The sequence below is a fragment of the Panulirus ornatus genome, chromosome 64 (genome assembly GCF_036320965.1).
Source record: "Panulirus ornatus isolate Po-2019 chromosome 64, ASM3632096v1, whole genome shotgun sequence".
Lineage (NCBI taxonomy): Eukaryota > Metazoa > Arthropoda > Malacostraca > Decapoda > Palinuridae > Panulirus > Panulirus ornatus.
The window spans coordinates 22,208,826-22,226,532 of record NC_092287.1 but is presented as its reverse complement, the minus strand read 5'-3'; the positions used below and the strand labels follow the sequence as shown (position 1 = coordinate 22,226,532).

Here is a 17,707-nt window from a genome sequence, read left to right as displayed (position 1 = left end):
CATTCGAATAGTCGTGGTGTCGTACCTTTCTGAAATACATAATACCATTGTAATGTTACAAGAACCTTGGTCATAATGCTGTACGTCTTCTGTATTTTGTAGTGTACGTCTCGTAGAGTCATGTATCTTGCTGTATCTGTCAAAGGTGAACTTGAGTGAACACGAATGTAAATGTTCTTCCTTGTTCTTCTGTGTTCTCCCTCGTGCAGCGTAGAACACTGTGCTGTTTCCAGCACAACTTAATGTCACATTCATTTTGTATATGTATTAATCAGACCTGAATATATATATATATATATATATATATATATATATATATATATATATATATATATATATTTTTTTTTTTTTTTTTTTTCGCTGTCTCCCGCGTTTGCGAGGTAGCGCAAGGAAACAGACGAAAGAAATGGCCCAACCCACCCCCATACACATGTATATACATAGTCCATACACGCAAATATACATACCTACACAGCTTTCCATGGTTTACCCCAGACGCTTCACATGCCTTGATTCAATCCACTGACAGCACGTCAACCCCGGTATACCACATCGCTCCAATTCACTCTATTCCTTGCCCTCCTTTCACCCTCCTGCAGGTTCAGGCCCCGATCACACAAAATCTTTTTCACTCCATCTTTCCACCTCCAATTTGGTCTCCCTCTTCTCCTCGTTCCCTCCACCTCCGACACGTATATCCTCTTGGTCAATCTTTCCTCACTCATTCTCTCCATGTGACCAAACCATTTCAAAACACCCTCTTCTGCTCTCTCAACCACGCTCTTTTTATTTCCACACATCTCTCTTACCCTTACGTTACTTACTCGATCAAACCACCTCACACCACACATTGTCCTCAAACATCTCATTTCCAGCACATCCACCTCCTGCGCACAACTCTATCCATAGTCCACGCCTCGCAACCATACAACATTGTTGGAACCACTATTCCTTCAAACATACCCATTTTTGCTTTCCGAGATAATGTTCTCGACTTCCACACATTCTTCAAGGCTCCCAGAATTTTCGCCCCCTCCCCCACCCTATGATCCACTTCCGCTTCCATGGTTCCATCCGCTGCCAGATCCACTCCCAGATATCTAAAACACTTCACTTCCTCCAGTTTTTCTCCATTCAAACTCACCTCCCAATTGACTTGACCCTCAACCCTACTGTACCTAATAACCTTGCTCTTATTCACATTTACTCTTAACTTTCTTCTTTCACACACTTTACCAAACTCAGTCACCAGCTTCTGCAGTTTCTCACATGAATCAGCCACCAGCGCTGTATCATCAGCGAACAACAACTGACTCACTTCCCAAGCTCTCTCATCCCCAACAGACTTCATACTTGCCCCTCTTTCCAAAACTCTTGCATTCACCTCCCTAACAACCCCATCCATAAACAAATTAAACAACCATGGAGACATCACACACCCCTGCCGCAAACCTACATTCACTGAGAACCAATCACTTTCCTCTCTTCCTACACGTACACATGCCTTACATCCTCGATAAAAACTTTTCACTGCTTCTAACAACTTGCCTCCCACACCATATATTCTTAATACCTTCCACAGAGCATCTCTATCAACTCTATCATATGCCTTCTCCAGATCCATAAATGCTACATACAAATCCATTTGCTTTTCTAAGTATTTCTCACATACATTCTTCAAAGCAAACACCTGATCCACACATCCTCTACCACTTCTGAAACCACACTGCTCTTCCCCAATCTGATGCTCTGTACATGCCTTCACCCTCTCAATCAATACCCTCCCATATAATTTGCCAGGAATACTCAACAAACTTATACCTCTGTAATTTGAGCACTCACTCTTATCCCCTTTGCCTTTGTACAATGTCACTATGCACGCATTCCGCCAATCCTCAGGCACCTCACCATGAGTCATACATACATTAAATAACCTTACCAACCAGTCAACAATACAGTCACCCCCTTTTTTAATAAATTCCACTGCAATACCATCCAAACCTGCTGCCTTGCCGGCTTTCATCTTCCGCAAAGCTTTTACTACCTCTTCTCTGTTTACCAAATCACACACACACACACACACACACACACACATATGTATATATATATATATATATATATATATATATATATATATATATATATATATATATATATATTCTTTTCTTTTCTTTTAAACTATTCGCCATTTCCCGCGTTAGCAAGGTAGCGTTAAGAACAGAGCACTGGGTCTCTGAGGGAATATCCTCACCTGGCCCCACTCTGTTCCTTCTTTTAGAAAATTACAAAAAAAAAAAAAGGTGAAAAAGATTTTGAGTGATCGGTGCCTGAACATGCAGGAGGGTGAAAGGCGGGCAAGGAATAGAGTGAATTGGATCGATGTGGTATACCGGGGTCGACGTGCTGTCAGTGGATTGAATCAGGGCATGTGAAGCGTCTGGGGTAAACCATGGAAAGTTGTGTGGGGCCTGGATGTGGAAAGGGAGCTGTGGTTTCGGGCATTATTGCATGAAAGCTAGAGACTAAGTGTGAACGAATGTGGCCTTTGTTGTCTTTTCCTAGCGCTACCTCGCACACATGAGGGGGGAGGGGGATGGTATTCCATGTGTGGCGAGGTGGCGAGGGGAATGAATAAAGGCAGTGTGAATTGTGTGCGTGGGTATATATGTATGTGTCTGTGTGTGTATATATATGTGTACATTGAGATGTATAGGTATGTATATTTGCGTGTGTGGACGTGTATGTATATACATTGTGTATGGGGGTGGGTTGGGCCATTTCTTTCGTCTGTATCCTTGCGCTACCTCGCAAACGCGGGAGACAGCGACAAAGCAAAATAAAATAAAATAAATAAAATTATATATATATTTAGACACTGCCTCGCGTTATAAATAGACTACTCCTCTTATGTGATAAAGTTGTTGCCTGTGGGGAAGGGATCGTAGATCACCCAGTAGAGCTAATGTGTGATCAATGATCGAGGTTGCATTTTGCAGGAGGGCCCCCTGGGCGGGCACCGCGGCCAGCCGCCATTGACCGGTTATGACGTCACGGCAGTCTATGCTCGTCTTCTGGTCAGCCATAGCTATGCCCTATAGCAAGGCTAGGGAGGCTGCTAAAGCACCCTAGCCGTACGAAATGTTGTTGGTTTGTCCGACGTAAAGGGTTGACGTAGGTGTTTAAAGGCGTAATTAAGAAAATAAACTCGGGATGAATCATTTTCTTTTTTGGCGGGAGTCCTCCTCCTCCAGACGCTTCGTTTCGCACGAGAGTTTGACATTCCACGAGAGATTGGCTTCCGCGGGACTTTTGCCTTTCCACGAGATTTCGATTTCGACCTGTTGGTCGTCGGGACGTCTTTGATTTCGACCAGTTGTTTGGGACGTCTTTGATTTCGACCAGTTGGTCGGGACGTCTTTGGTTTCGACCTGTTGTTGGTCGGGACGTCCTGTGGCGGATGTGTTCGGTCGAAAAGGTGTTGGCGTAACGAGAGACATACCGACTGTGATCCCGTTCGATAGTTGTGGTCTTTTAATCCCACGTGAAGATGACTGGCTGTAGACATGATTCACTATATATGTATATATATATATATATATATATATATATATATATATATATATATATATATATACACACACACACACACACATATCCTTGCCCGAGCCAGGTACACCCATTTTATCGACCAAACCCCTAAGGAGATGGATGAACAGCTGGGTTGACTGTGGACCGACTACCGCAATCGGGTTTCGAACCTGTGCACTCGACCCGTGAATACGTCACGCGTCTGGAACGCCAACCACAACCCCACACGATTACCTCGCACGGCAATCAGACCCTGGGAGAATTACTATTGTTCAAACTGATATATTCCTATACCTGTTTATATATATATATATATATATATATATATATATATATATATATATATATATATATATATATATATATATATATACACCAAATGGCGTCGTAGCTTCGTCTCTTCGATGTATATCAACTGACTTTTATTTCTCTCTCTTGTGTCTCCCCTGATGATGTGATTATTACACGAAAGTGCACTTGGGTACTTATCGTGTTTCATTTTCCCCCGTGGACTCTTAGGAACATATATATATATATATATATATATATATATATATATATATATATATATATATATATATATATATATATATATGTGGATATTCCCTCCATCATGATCGTGTTTTGGAGTATGAGACATGCGCCCATGACACTAAGGCCAGGATCCGTGTTGGGCTGTGGGGGTGTGTGTGGGTGTGTGTGTGGGGGTGTGTGTGGGGGGGTGGTCAGTGAAGGACCCCGCACACAAGACCCCGCTTGTTGTGACGGCTACACACACCCTCCCTCCCCCTCCCCCCCTCCCTCCCAGTTCTCCCGCCATCCGGGTTGTGGGGTGGAGGTGGAGGTGGGGTTGAGGTGGGGGTGGAGGAGGTGGGGTTGTTTTGGGTGCTTAGTGTGTGGGGGGGGGGTTGGGGGGTTATTGTGGTGGTACTGGAGTGGGTGGGATGGGGGTGAGGTTAGGGGGGGGGATGGGGGAAGATCTCTGTATCCAGGTGATGTAGTGGTGATGGTGTGGGGGGGGGGATATGGAAAGGGAAGGGGGTTTTCCACTATAGTCGGGTTGCTGTGTGTCGTGTGGGGGGGGGGGGTGGTCATCGTGGTGTTTTTCGGTGCGTGGGTGACTATATCCAGGTTAGGTTGTAATACGTGGGGTAGGTGGGGTCCAGTGTCAGTATAGTCGGGTCGTGTAGCAGTGCTTGTGGTTGGGGGGGGGGAGAGGAGGGGAGAGGGTCACTATTTTCGGGTTTTGTTTTAGTGTTTGGTTGTAAGGGTTGGTGTGGGGGAGGTGTTTCCACTGTCTCCGGGTTGTGTAGTAGTCCTTTGCGGAGGGTGGTCATTATACCCGGGTTTTGCCGTGGTGGTCGTTAAGGGTCACAGTACCACAGCCGGGTACTGAAGTTTGGACTTCTACAGCCGGGTGGTGCAGTACAGGTTAAGTTATATAGGAGAATGGGCGTGTTCAAACTGGCTCTGATCCTAGCCTGACTTGGTGCATGACGTAAGTTGAAATGGATATGGGTGTGTGTGGGTTGATATGGGCGGGAGGAGGAGGAGGTCTGTGGGTGGGTGAGTCAGGTATTCGTGCGAGTAGGAAGGGAGGAGGGTAAGTGGTGGTGCCCGGTGAGGGTGGTTGGAAGGCATTTGTGCGAGTAGGAGGGGAGGAGGATGAGTGGTTCCCGGTGAGGGTGGTTAGAAGGCATTTGTGCAAGTAGGAGGGGAGGAGGGTAAGTGGTTCCCGGTGAGGGTGGTTGGGAGGCATTCGTGCGAGTAGGAGGGGAAGAGGGTAAGTGGTTCCCGGTGAGGGTGGTTGGAAGGCATTTGTGCGAGTAGGAGGGGAGGAGAGTAAGTGGTTCCCGGTGAGGGTGGTTGGAAGGCATATATGCGTGTAGGAGGGTAAGTAGTTCCCGGTGAAGGTGGGTCAGCATGGTTAAGAGGAGGTATGTGGATGGGTAAAAGTAAGGCACTTGTGCGAGTAGGACGGGAGGAGAGGGAGTGGTTCTCTGTGTCAAGGGTGTGTGATATCACATTGGCTCTTTAAGCCAGTTTATCGTCTGGGTGGTGAGGGAGGTGAACGCTTTGGGTCTTCAGTGAGAGGAATGGAATAGGTGGTGTGTACACTATGCTAGGGGTAAGGGGGGGGGGGATGAAGAAATGCATGAAAAGTGAATCTGTTGCTGTTTGCAGATGACACGTTTCTAGTGGCAGATTCTTAAGAGAAAAACGCCAGACATTTGTGACAGAAAAATTTTTGTGGAGAAAACGAAAAAATTGAGGATAACATGTGGACAAAAAACATGGTGATGCTGTGTAGTGATGGGACGAGATAGATAATTTGAGTGTATGCTTTAAATGTGGAGGAAATGGATGACGATAGATACCTTAGTGTGGAGGACGGGTTGGCGGCGAAGGGGTACCATGGGTGCTAGTTCGAGTCTGGCTGGGAGCGAGAGAGGGGTGAGTGGGTCAGGGTTCCAGGGTGGAGCGGGCCTTTCCCCCCGTTCCCTCTCTCTCTAATAGCAAAGATGGGGGTTTGGATGCTTCAAGGTGTACATACCTCTGTTGACAGTGGTGTGTGTGTGTGTCTGTGTGAAAATGCAAGTCTTGGGCGCCCTTGACACTGAAGAACATGGAAGAAAAAGGAGGGGGTATTAGACGTGTTGGAGGCGAAGTTACTCTTGTGTGGTGGTGTTGGGGAGGTTAGAGTGTCGTCAGCAGTGACAAGTGGCTGAAAGGAGGCGTTTCAGGGGCGGAGAGAGAGAGAGAGAGAGAGAGAGAGAGAGAGAGAGAGAGAGAGAGAGAGAGAGAGAGAGAGAGAGAGAGAGAAATGACCTGTTCAAATGCTTCGTACAGACATGGGTTAGATGAAGGAAGGGCTTCGTGGTGAAGGGTAGGGTATACTACATGTCAAGAGGTAGAGGAAAGGGTGATGGGGTTTCGACTGAGGAAACGGGGAACTGGACATTTTGAGATGTGTGTTTGGGATAGAATCAATTGGAATCGGAGTTGTATATGAGGAGCGACGTGCTTCTCGCTAATGCTGAACCAGTATGAAGTGGTCAAGTAGTGTCTCTGGGGCTTGGCTGTGTGGTGTTATTGGGTGCGTTGTAGACGAGAGATGTGGACGTAGGCAAATGAAGCCTGTGTTTGTTCTTCCTGGCGCTACCTTGCTGAGGTGGGAAAGGAAGTTTATTATTGTGTTGCAATAATTTTACAGGAAACCTAAAATTTTCTAGTTCGTAAGGTTGAATTATTTGTGTTTAATTCGTATGTTCTACACAGATAATTTAGTAGTAGTATTCTAATCTTGAATGTAAACAAACACCAAGTTGTGTTTGAATATACCCACACGACATATTTTATTCCCATTTTCTTTTCTCCATTGTCATAATTCAGTGCGCGTTTTCTCCGGCCTCAGAGAACGGGAGGGGTTCACCAGCCGGGCGTGGAGAGCACTTTGCGTCATAGGTTTTGAGAAAGAGTTTAATCAAATTGTTTTGCCTCAAGTGATTAATGGACAAGGAGTGTTATGATCCATGTGACAACACACATTGGGTTTGTCTATTTATCAAAGAAGCTATTTATGCTTCCCTCTCCTGTGGTAGTGAGTTTTGGTACTTTGTATATATCTATATCTATCTATCTATCTATCTATATACATATATATATATATATATATATATATATATATATATATATACGAATAAAGTGTATATGAACGCGCACCGTCATAGAACATACAAAGCTCCATCAGCCAGGATCGAACCTGGGACCCCTTGTGCAAGAGGCAGGCATGCTAACCGCTAGGCTAAGGGACTGTATTATAGGTCAAGTGGAAGGTGCAGGGGTTGAAAAAAGAGGGCAGTTGAGTGATTATCCATGTTACAACACACATTAGGTTTGATTCTTATCAAGGCAGCCATGAATGCTTCTGTTGTTTGTGTTCGAGAGTTTTGTGTGTGTGTATATATATATATATATATATATATATATATATATATATATATATATATATATATATATATATATATATATGGCGAACGTGCATACCGCTGTGTGTGTGTGTGTGTGTGTGATGTGCCCGCCACCCCCGCGCCAGCCTGGCTATATTCATCACCGTCCAGCCGATAGCTCGGCTACCCTGGCCGACCTTACCGCGCCTCGCCACGCCACGCCACGCCACGCCACCGCCAACGCTTAACTTAATATATATATATATATATATATATATATATATATATATATATATATATATATATATATATGTGTGTGTGTGTGTGTGTCTTTACCCATTCATCCCGCCTCCCAACCCCTAACTCCCTCACGTCGCCCCTCCTCTAGCACATCCCGAGCGATCCCTTCTTCACCGTTTAGTTGATCAATCCCATTTTTTCCCTCCCCATCCTGAACCCATTAATCCCTACTGACCCCCTTCCCCCCATTCCCTGGTACTCTTGAACTGCCCATTAGTTAATCCCTTCCCCCCCTAAATCCCCCACCCCTAATCCCCCCTTCCCCTCCTCCTCCCCTTCCCCCTTCTCCCCTCTTCCCCCTAATCCCCTCTTCCCCTCCTCTCCTTCCCCTTCCCCCCTAATCCCCTCTTCCCCTCCTCTCCTTCCCCCTCCTCCCCTCTTCCCCCTCCTCCCGTCTTCCCCTCCTCCCCTCCTCCCCCTCCTCCTCTCCTTCCCCCTCCTCCCCCTTCCCCCTAATCCCCCCTTCCCCTCCTCTCCTTCCCCCTCCTCCTCTCCTTCCCCCTCCTCCCCTCTTCCCCCTAATCCCCCCTTCCCCCTCCTCCTCTCCTTCCCCCTCCTCCCCCCTTCCCCCTACTCCCTCTTCCCCTCCTCCTCTCCTTCCCTCTCCTCCCCCCTTCCCCCTCCTCCCGTCTTCCCCTCCTCCTCTCCTTCCCCCTCCTCCTCTCCTTCCCCCTCCTCCTCTCTCCTTCCCCCTCCTTCCCCCCCTTCCCCCCCTATACTGGATTATTAGGGGTGTTGGGTTGACGTGGGGGAAGGAGAAGGGCTTACCTGGGTCGCTTGAGTTAGTCAGGAGGCGTCTCTTGCTGTGGGGGAAGGAGGGGAGGTGGGTTGTTATAGGGGGGGGGGACCTGAGGGGTGTTAAGGGGCGAGGGGAAAAGGGGAGGAGGGGGGATGTCAAGAGGCTGAGGGAGAGGGAGGGAGGGAGGGAAGGGGAGGAGGGGGATGGTGACGTCATGGGGGGAGGGAAGGGTAGCTAACGAGTCGAATTGGTCGTTCAGTCAGACACCAGTCACAGTGAGGAAGTGGTACGTCATGGCGGCCCAGTCACGTGGCCGGGGTGACTGACTCCAGTCAGTCAGTCACACAGTCAGTCAGTTAGTCACACAGTCAGTCAGTCAGTCAGTCACACAGTCAGTCAGTCACACAGTCAGTCAGTCAGTCAGTCAGTCAGTCACACAGTCAGTCAGTCAGTCAGTCACACAGTCAGTCAGTCAGTCAGTCAGTCACAGTCAGTCAGTCAGTCACGAGGCTTTTGTGTTCGACACTCGACGTGGGGGGGGTGGGGGCCCACCTGGCATGATAGTACACTAGTGGGTGTAGCTCTGTGTACGTGGGTTCAGTCTAGTTTGACACCAAGATTCGAACCCTGTCAATATTTTTTGTTTTTCCATTCGTATACTGCTACCACTCCAGTGTATGTGGAACCCGAGAACTGGCTGCTCGTTTGCCCCCCTCCGCTCGCCCGCCCGCCCCCGCCTTTTCTCACTTCACCCAGAACTTTTTTGTTTCCACTTCACACTTACCCTTCTTATTTCCAGCGCTGTAGTGCACTTATTCGTAAGTGTTAAGTATTCTATGTATATTTACTCCTGCAGTGTGGCCTGTGTTACTTATAAGTCGACTTTAGAGTGTTTTAAGTAGACTTTAGAGTGTTTTAAGTAGACTTTAGAGTGTTTTAAGTAGACTTTAGAGTGTTTTAAGTAGACTTTAGAGTGTTTTAAGTCGACTTTAGAGTGTTTTAAGTAGACTTTAGAGGTGTTTTAAGTCGACTTTTCGAGTGGCTGTCCTCACACCGTCTGTGGACTTGAAAACCGATTCGTGAGGGTCGGGGAGCCACTCTCCCCTCGGAAACCTCCCAAGATTTCCCCTCGTTGGCAACTGGGGCGGTGGGGGGGGGGAGAGTTCTGACGTCATGGGCCTGGTGGTGTGTGTGTGTGTGTGTGTTTCGTGCGTGGGATTCGAACCCGTGTCCTCACAGCTTCGAAACTCGCTACACACGTCCCCACTGAAACATTAAATACTACGGTTGTATTTGATGTAAGTTATTGATAAATGATAATTGAGTTATGTGTTATATTATACCTTTATTTTTTTTATTTTAAAGATGTAGTGAATTTATGATAATTGGCACCTTATGTATGAGTCTGTGTTGTTATTATTATTATTATTATTATCATTATTATTATTATTATTGTTATTATTATTATTATTATTATTATTATTATTATTATTATTATTATTATTGCTATTATTATTATTATTATTATTATTATTATTATTATTGCTATTATTATTATTATTATTATTATTATTATTATTGTTATTATTATTATTGTTATTATTATTATTATTATTATTATTATTATTATTATTATTATTGTTATTATTATCATGTTCCGACCAGCTTCCTTCTTAAGGTGCTGCATATATCCACTCCCTGGTACTCTCTTTCCCTCTCCCAGCCCCCTCACTAACACTTCCAGCAGCCCTCTCACTTCCACTCTCCCAGCCCCCTCACTTTCACTCTCCTAGCCCCCCCCCCCCTTCACTTCCACTCGCCCTGTCCCCACTTCACTTCCACTCACCCATCCCCACACCCCCCACTCACTTCCACTTTCCTAATCCTCTCACTTCCACTCTCCCAGTCCTCTCATTTTTCCATTCTCAACCCCTCTCACTTTCCCTGACCTTTGAGTCCACTTGCCTTTACCTCCCACTCTCCCTGGTCTCTCTCTCTGCTGCATGTCACTCTCCCTATCCTCTCCCTCCTGCCTGTTACTCTCACCACGTCCTGTCTCTCTCTCGCTCATACCTCTCACTTCGCCAGACTTCTCAGTGATGCCTTATACTCTCCCTGGCCTCTCACTCCTGCCTGCCACTCACCCTGGCCTCTCACTCTTGCCTGCCACTTACCCTGGCCTCTCACTCCTGCCTGCCACTCACTCTGGCCTCTCACTCGTGCCTGCCACTCACTCTGACCTCTCACTCCTGCCTGCCACTCACTCTGGCCTCTCACTCCTGCCTGCCACTCATCCTTGCCTACCACTCACCCTGGCCTCTCACTCCCGCCTGCCACTCTCCCCGGCCTCTCACTGCTACCTGTCACTCTCTCTGGTCTTTGACCTGTGTGTGTCTCTACCATCCCTCTCCCTGCAGCCTCTCTCTCTCTCTCTCTCTCTCTCTCTCTCTCTCTCTCTCTCTCTCTCTCTCTCTCTCTCTCTCTCTCTCAGGTAATTGATTTCTCATTTTTTTTAATCTACTTGACGCGCGGAAAACACACACACACACACACACACACACACACACACACACACATACACACAGGGTCTGCCGTCCATTCTGGTCACACTGCAGAGCGTGGGGGGGTACTCGCCCTCCCCTCCCTCAACTCCCCTCCCTCCCCTCCCCTCCCCTCCCTCAACTCCCCTCCCTCCCCTCCCCTCCCTCGCTACCCCCCCACCTCTCAATGGGTCCCCGGGGGGGGGAGGAGGAGGGGGAGGGAGGGGTTAGAACGCTCGTGAATTACCATATGTGATTTTAACGTTGAGGGGAGAGGAGGGGGAGCGGGCAGGGGACAGGAGGAGGAGGGGAAAGGCAACCGTGGGGAGGGGAGAAGCGAGGGGAGGAGTGGCGAGGGGAGGAGGGGACTCCCTCAAACTTTAAGGGTCAGGGTCGCGTCTGGGGACTGCCAATGTCAGGGCCTTGTTGATATCCCGAGGTTGGGGGGGGGAGGGGGAGGGGGGTAGATCTGTGACGTCACACTGGGAGAACGAGTCTTCCGCCTGGCGGGAAATTCCAATATATAAATATATATATATATATATATATATATATATATATATATATATATATATATATACATACACAATTAACCTTTAATAGCATTGTATTTTTAGATCTAGTTTATTAACTGATGTTTTTTTTTTTTGATGGTAATGATTTTTATTAGTAAAGTTTTTTTTTTGACTATTGTAATTAAGTTGTGGCTGCCACTGTGACCATGTGTGAATGCTCATATAGCTGTTATAGAGCCAGCAGGTGCTCATATAGCTGTTATAGAGCCAGCAGGTGCTCATATAGCCGTTATAGAGCCAGCAGGTGCTCATATAGCTGTTATAGAGCCAGCAGGTGCTCATATAGCCGTTATTGAGTCAGCAGGTGCTCATATAGCTGTTATAGAGCCAGCAGGTGCTCATATAGCTGTTATAGAGCCAGCAGGTGCTCATATAGCTGTTATAGAGCCAGCAGGTGCTCCTATAGCCGTTATAGAGCCAGCAAGTGCTCATATAGCCGTTATTGAGTCAGCAGGTGCTCATATAGCCGTTATAGAGCCAGGAGGTGCTCATATAGCCGTTATAGAGCCAGGAGGTGCTCATATAGCCGTTATAGAGCCAGCAGGTGCTCATATAGCCGTTATAGAGCCAGCAGGTGCTCATATAGCCGTTATAGAGCCAGCAGGTGCTCATATAGCCGTTATAGAGCCAGCAAGAGCTCATATAGCCGTTATAGAGCCAGCAGGTGCTCATATAGTCGTTATAGAGCCAGCAAGAGCTCATATAGCCGTTATAGAGCCAGCAAGAGCTCATATAGCCGTTATAGAGCCAGCAAGTGCTCATATAGCCGTTATAGAGCCAGCAAGAGCTCATATAGCCGTTATAGAGCCAGCAAGAGCTCATATAGCCGTTATAGAGCCAGCAGGTGCTCATATAGCCGTTATAGAGCCAGCAGGTGCTCATATAGCCGTTATAGAGCCAGCAAGAGCTCATATAGCCGTTATAGAGCCAGCAAGAGCTCATATAGCCGTTATAGAGCCAGCAAGAGCTCATATAGCCGTTATAGAGCCAGCAAGAGCTCATATAGCCGTTATAGAGCCAGCAAGAGCTCATATAGCCGTTATAGAGCCAGCAAGAGCTCATATAGCCGTTATAGAGCCAGCAAGAGCTCATATAGCCGTTATAGAGCCAGCCGGCTCTTGTGGCGTGTTCTGTCGAGCGAGCTGGAGCTTGAGCAGATGATAATTAATATAACCAAATTATTAAATAATTAATATAACAAATGATTGTTAATATTTTTTATCCTGGAATGTATTAGGGAGGTTCGATGACCACTAGGTAATTAGCGTTGACACTCGTTAATTAAGAGCGTACACCTGAGTGTAATTAGGTGGGCATGTGCGACCCGCCTGGACGAATGTGTAGTGTACCGGGTTGACACGTGAGTTTACGCCAAGATTTACCGGGTTTACATGTGAGTTTACGCGATTTACCGGGTTTACACGTAAGTTTACGCGAAGATTTACCGGGTTTACGCGAAGATTTGCATGGTTTACACGTGAGTTTACGCGAAGATTTACATGGTTTACACGTGAGTTTACGCGAAGATTTACCGGGTTTACACGTGAGTTTACGCGAAGATTTACTGTGTTTACACGAGTTTACGCGAAGATTTACCGGGTTTACACGTGAGTTTACGCGAAGATTTACTGGGTTTACACGTGAGTTTACGCCAAGATTTACCGGGTTTACACGTGAGTTTACGCGAAGATGTACCGGGTTTACACGTGAGTTTACGCGAAGATGTACCGAGTTAACACGTGAGTGTACGTGAAGATTTACCGTGTTTACACGTGAGTTTACGCGAAGATTTACCTGGTATACACGTGAGTTTACGCGAAAATTTACCGGGTATACACGTGAGTTTACGCGAGAAGAGAAAAAGAAACCCCAGTTCATGATATAATTACTATAGTTTTTATGGGTCATTTGGCTTTAATTATACGAACGTGATGATGATTGGATTATGATAATTGGGTATGTGGGGGGGGGGGGGTGTTGGATAACACTGTCTGCATACACAGGAGGTAAACGGAGTTCAGGATTAGAAAACGGGGAGAAAACGGTCATTGGACATGAGGGTGGAAAACGGGATATGATTCTCATGGGAAGTCAAGGTAGAAAACGGGATATGATTCTCATGGGAAGTCAAGGTAGAAAACGGGATGTGATTCTCATGGGAAGTCAAGGTAGAAAACGGGATGTGACTCTCATGGGGAAGTAAAGGTAGAAAACGGAATGAAACTCTCTTACAAAATAAGTAAAGGTAGAAAGTGGGATGAAATTCATAGGAAATGGATGAAGTTAGAAAATAGGATAATACTCTCATAGGAAATCGACAAAGGTAGAAAACGGGATATAATTCACATCTGAAATAGATAAAGAGAAAACGGGATAAAACTCATAGGAAATAGATAAAGGTAGAAAACGGGATGAAACCCATAGGTAAAACATAAAGGAAGAAAACGGGATGAAACTCAGGAAATAGAGAGAGAGGAAAACGGGATAAAACTCACATAGGAAATAGATAGAGAAAACGGGATAAAACTCACATAGGAAATAGATAGAGAAAACGGGATGAACTCCCATAGGAAATGGAGAAAACGGGATGAGACTCTCATAAGGAAATACCAGAAGGTTGTCTGACGTCACTGACTTGTATTCCTCGTTGAAATGTCGTTCCGCCGTTCACGGTCCAAAATGTCGGCGGGGTTCGAACCCGCGCTCAATGTGTGTGTGTGTGTGTGTGTGTGTGTGTGTGTGTGTGTGTGTGTGTGTGTGTGTGTGTGTGTGTGTGTGTGTGTGTTGGGTAAACATGCAGTCTGTATTTGACACCCTCTCCCCCCCTCTCTCCCCCCTCCCCCTCCTCCCAGCCATGGCTACCTCATACACCCCCCAACCCATTACCACCCATCACCACCCATTCCCCTCCCATCACCACCCATCACCACCCATCACCACCCATCATCACCCATTCCCCTCCCATCACCACCCATCACCACCCATTCCCCTCCCATCACCACCCATTACCACCCATCACCACCCATCAACACCCATCACCACCCATTACCACCCATCACCACCCATCACCACCCATCACCACCCATCACCACCCATCACCACCCATTCCCCTCCCATCACCACCCATTACCACCCATCACCACCCATCAACACCCATCACCACCCATTACCACCCATCACCACCCATCACCACCCCATTACCACCCATCACCACCCATCACCACCCCATTACCACCCATCCCCACCCATTACCACCCATCACCACCCATCACCACCCATCAACACCCATCACCACCCATTACCACCCATCACCACCCATCACCACCCCATTACCACCCATCACCACCCATCACCACCCCATTACCACCCATCCCCACCCATTACCACCCATTACCACCCATCACCACCCATCAACACCCATCACCACCCATTACCACCCATCACCACCCATCACCACCCCATTACCACCCATCACCACCCATCACCACCCCATTACCACCCATACCATTGTCTCAGGCCACATGGTAGACCCCTCTCCCTCCCTCCCCCCCCCACCCCCCGGTGACCCGTAACACGTCCTGAGCACGCCGGGGGCAAAGACCACCCCTCCCCCTTCCCTCCCCCCTTCCCCTCCCTACCTCCCCATGAGCCAGTCTTTCAATGGGGCGCCCCGCCGCCCCGCCCCGCCCCCCCCTAACTTCTCACACCCCCCCCCTCCCTCCCCAACACTGGCCTGGGGCCCCCACCTACTTCCCCCCTCCCCCTCCTCCCCAGCACTGACCTTGTACTGTTGCTGGTTTATTCGTGCTACCGTTGGCTGCGTGGGTGGGGGCCCCTGTTGTTGCTTACTGTTGCCCGCCCCATTTCTGTTGGTACTTCTGCCCCTTCTGTTAGTCCTGCTGACTCTTCTGTTGTTCCTGTTGCCCGACCCCCCCTCCTGTTAGCACTTCTGCCCCTTCTGTTGGTCCTGCCGACTCTTCTGTTGTTCCTGTTGCCCCCCTCCTGTTGGCACTTTTGCCCCTTCTGTTAGTCCTGCCGACTCTTCTGTTGTTCCTGTTGGTTCTGTCGCAGTGTTGCAAATATTGTTTTGATGATTGACGGGGCTGTTCGTCATCCTCTGTTGTTTACCGTTTATCTTCTGTTATATCTGTTGATTTATTCTACTGTTGCTGTGGTTGATGGTGCTGTACATTATCATCTGTTATTGCCGTTTATCTCCTGTTATTGCCGTATATTTCCAGTTGTTTTTACCGTTTATCTCATGTTGTCGTATATCTCCTGTTGTTTTTACCGTTTATCTCCTGTTGTTACCATGTATCTCCTGTTATTGCCGTTTATCTCCTATTATTACCATGTATCTCCTGTATTACCGTTTATCTCCTGTTATTACCGTTTATCTCCTGTTATTACCGTTGATCTGTTATTACCGTTTATCTCCTGTTATTACCGTTTATCTCCTGTTATTACCGTATATCTCCTGTTATTGCCGTTTATCTCCTGTTGTTACCATGTATCTCCTGTTATTACCGTTTATCTCCTGTTGTTCCTGCCGTTGATATATTCCCCTCCCGTTGTTGTTGTTGTTGTTGTTAATGTATTCTACTGTTGTTGTCGGGGTTTAATCACACGTGGGCGGGATGGGCAGTGTGGTCCAGGGGTCAGAGGTCATGAGAGAGAGAGAGAGAGAGAGAGAGAGGGGTGGAGGTCGTACTTACAGAGAGAGAGAGAGAGAGAGAGAGAGAGAGAGAGAGAGAGAGAGAGAGAGCGTGTGTGTGTGTGTGGGTGTAAGAGAGTGAGTTAAAGCTGAGGTGGGTGTGTGTGGGGGGGGGTCGGGTGGGGGGGGGGAGAGTTCCATGTTCCTCTTCAAACATTAAGGGAATGTCTGGTGACGACCTGCCACGACCCCTGGTGTGTGTGTGACGACCTGCCACGACCCCTGGTGTGTGTGTGACGACCTGCCACGACCCCTGATGTGTGTATGTGTGTGACGACCTGCCACGACCCCTGGTGTGTGTATGTGACGACCTGTCACGACCCCTGCTGTGTGTGTGTGTGACGACCTGCCACGACCCCTGGTGTGTGTATGTGACGACCTGCCACGACCCCTGGTGTGTGTATGTGACGACCTGCCACGACCCCTGGTGTGTGACGACCTGCCACGACCCCTGGTGTGTGTGTGACGACCTGCCACGACCCCTGGTGTGTGTGGCGACCTGCCACGACCCCTGGTGTGTGTGTGTGTGACGACCTGCCACGACCCCTGGTGTGTGTGTGACGACCTGCCACGACCCCTGGTGTGTGTGTGTGTGACGACCTGCCACGACCCTTGGTGTGTGTGTGACGACCTGCCACGACCCCTGGTGTGTGTGTGACGACCTGCCACGACCCCTGGTGTGTGTGTGTGTGACGACCTGCCACGACCCTTGGTGTGTGTGTGACGACCTGCCACGACCCCTGGTGTGTGTGTGACGACCTGCCACGACCCCTGGTGTGTGTGTGTGTGACGACCTGCCACGACCCCTGGTGTGTGTGACGACCTGCCACGACCCCTGGTGTGTGTGTGTGACGACCTGCCACGACCCCTGGTGTGTGTGTGACGACCTGCCACGACCCCTGGTGTGTGTGACGACCTGCCACGACCCCTGATGTGTGTGTGACGACCTCCCACGACCCCTGGTGTGTGTGACGACCTGCCACGACCCCTGGTGTGTGTGACGACCTGCCACGACCCCTGGTGTGTGTGTGTGACGACCTGCCACGACCCCTAGTGTGTGTGTGTGTGACGACCTGCAACGACCCCTGGTGTGTGTGACGACCTGCCACGACCCCTGATGTGTGTGTGACGACCTGCCACGACCCCTGGTGTGTGTGTGACGACCTGCCACGACCCCTGGTGTGTGTGACGACCTGCCACGACCCCTGATGTGTGTGTGACGACCTGCCACGACCCCTGGTGTGTGTGACGACCTGCCACGACCCCTGGTGTGTGTGACGACCTGCCACGACCCCTGGTGT

The 17,707-nt window shown here is 48.3% G+C and overlaps 1 protein-coding gene across 1 annotated transcript in view; it reads left to right on the top strand.

Annotated features, from left to right (window-relative positions):
• Positions 1-17,707, top strand: part of LOC139746310 (serine/threonine-protein kinase SIK2-like) — a 184,800-nt gene that overhangs the window by 66,269 nt on the left and 100,824 nt on the right. The gene's annotated exons all lie outside the window — the stretch shown is intronic.